The following is a 2,816-nucleotide window of genomic DNA, read 5'->3' as shown; positions in this document are numbered from 1 at the left end:
GATCAGGTTCAAGCATTGGAAATCAACAGAAATGGTTTACTAGATCCTAAAGAAAACATGAAAGAGAAGCCTTTTCAAGAGAGACCGTTCACCCAATACAACCAAGAAAACGTAAAGATAAGAAGAGTGATGGAACAACACTGGCACCTCCTTCTTAAGGATCCCGTTTTGGGGCCTCATCTCCCTGATAGACCAAATATAGTGTTTAGGAAGGCTAATAATCTTAAGAGTATGCTTTCTCCCAGTAAACTTCAAAATGTAAGATTGCTGACACCAATTCAAATGATCATCCTTTGATGAAGAGGACTGGTCTTTTTCCATGCAATGAATGCATATGTTATCGGTTTATTGAATAAAAAAGGATTTTGCTGGAAAGATGAAAATCAGAGGACTTCGAGACTTAAAAGCATTGTCACATGCAACAGCAATTATTTCATTTATTGAATTACTTGTAGTTGTAATTTGTCTTATATTGGGAAAACTAAGAGATGCTTAAAATTAAGAATACAAGAACATCTGCGCAATATAAAAAATAAGGTTAAAAATCACTTCCAAGAAAGGCATAATTCAGAAACCAATGATTTTATTTTCACGGTAGTGGAGCATGTGCAGGAAGATATTAAGGGGGTAGATAGGGATCTCACTTTGGCTAAACGGGAATCCTTTTGGATTTTCACATTGAACACATGAATTCCGGGTGGCCTGAATGAGAGTATAGATATGGTACCATTTTTGTAGTCTAGGCACCACAAAATGGAGGGTTACCACTGTCCCAGCTTTGTCTCATTCCCTCCAGTATCACCTTTTGTATTCTGCTTGTCCTCTTTCTTTTTCTTTGTTGCATTTAAGACATAATTAGTGGCCCATATAAAAAAGTCCATTGTGAATTCGTTGTGTTACATCCCACCTGTTTTCTGGAGTTAAAAACTGTATTGTTAACAATGAATATATGTATTAATTTGTGTAAACATGGGGTCAGTATCAAATATGTTGCCTAAGTATAGGTATTTTATATACCTATATTTTTGCCCATATAACATAGAAACATCTGTTCTTTTTTTTTGGGGGGGGGGGTTCCTTTTGGGGTTTTTTATGTGGTAAAATATATTGCTCCAGGTTTATGGTTCTTTGTCAGATTAGGGATGGAAATTTATTCCCCTTCCTAATTAGATTTTTATAGGACTTTATTCAATTTACTACTCAGCGCCCAGCACTTGTTTGTCATTTTATTTGTATATTTCTAAAAACCACTTAATAAAAGCTTCTGTTGTCAGGCTGTAACACATAATTATTAAACACCATCCTCCACTTATATCTAATGCATAGTATAATGCATCTTAAAGAGATGCAGAGCCTTCTTTTATTATTATCAAATCATTATTATGGCATCTGTATGTTTATATTGAGTGGAACGCAAACAAACATGGTGATGGAACGCATTTAGTTGAATGTACAGTCAATTGTGCCTATCAGGTCATGTGATGGAGAGTCACATGACTGTGATGAATTGGCTGAGCAGCGCTGATTGGCAGAGCGGCGCCGGGAGGCGCTGTGCGGTTCAAAATGACCTGAAGTAGGTCACACATTAGATGGACTAATGGAGGGTGGCTTTTCACCAATATCCTGCCCCCCTTCTCCTCCAACAAGACAGAAAGTTCTGTCAGTCCAGACCCACAGCCCAGCACCACAGCATTATGGGTAGCCGCAGGGCATTGTGGGGCGCTTTTATAATTATCTGTTTTTACACCATTTAATAGCTGTTTTTGTAGTTTAAAGGGTATAAATATGTTTTGTGGAGTTTTGCAGAGAAGTAAAGAAGACTGTTTAGACTATCTGGGGCACACTTTTAAAAAATAATTATACGGTAGGTATGTAGGTGCATTAAAACTTAACTTTTATTAATGACAAGACAAATATAAAACAGACGCCAATTTAGTTATAAAAGCTTATTAAATTGGTTGGTCACTTCTACTCTAATCAATGGATCAATATCACTGAGAGTACTAATTCTATGGGAAGAGAGTCAATATAAAGAGACGTATTACAGAGCAAAAGTTTCTATTTTACGGTTCTCTTGACCAAAGAATTGTATATTTTAAATATTAGCTTGGTCTAATCCCAATAAGAGAGAACAGAGGTTAGGCTGAGTGACTCCAGGCATGTGCATAAATTGGTGGAGCTTTAGTATGGCACCTGGTCATAAAGGAAAAGAGAAATGATAGCAACCAGTCACTTCTGCTTTTGCCCATCTGTTGCCATCGAATGGGCAATGAGAGAATGTAATGAGCCCAAAAGGTCTGGTCTAGAAGGAAGTAAGTTACACTTCTGGTTTCCTGGATGAATGGGGTAATTTTACTGCCCTGTATTGCTACAGTACCTGGTATTCCCAGAGGGTCTCCCTCTCTGGTACTGACCTGGCCCAACACTGCTTGCTTTCCAAGATCAGATGAGATTGGGCATAGCCAGTGTGGTATGAGTGTAGGTAATTAGTAGGTATCCTTTAGTTCTGTATGGAATGACCCATTTTGGATGAGAGAGTGTATCAGAGTCACAATGTATGTATAAAGATTCAGGAAGGAGAAGATTTGATGTTGGAAATAAGTTAAGTATTACACTTCTGCTGTCCACACGGGGGCCTCTTTCCTTAAGTTTTTATTGCAGAGTGCATCCCAATTTTGAGGATGAGAGAGTGTATCAAGGAGAAGATAGATGATTAGATAGGAGGACAACTAATGTGAGACTATTACATTCTCCTAAGGAGTGCAATCACAATCTTTAATCTTTAGTGACTGTACAGGTGCATATAGGTAAACTTG

At 37.7% G+C, this 2,816-nt stretch overlaps 1 pseudogene; it reads right to left on the bottom strand.

Annotated features, from left to right (window-relative positions):
- Positions 1-2,365: 2,365 nt before the first annotated feature.
- On the bottom strand, positions 2,366-2,484 carry LOC134937606 (5S ribosomal RNA; annotated as a pseudogene).
- Between the last annotated feature and the right edge of the window lie 332 nt (positions 2,485-2,816).

Source organism: Pseudophryne corroboree, chromosome 1, assembly GCF_028390025.1.
Source record: "Pseudophryne corroboree isolate aPseCor3 chromosome 1, aPseCor3.hap2, whole genome shotgun sequence".
Taxonomy (NCBI): Eukaryota; Metazoa; Chordata; class Amphibia; order Anura; family Myobatrachidae; genus Pseudophryne; species Pseudophryne corroboree.
Note: the sequence above shows the minus strand (reverse complement) of the source record. Positions and strands in the feature narration are given on the sequence as shown.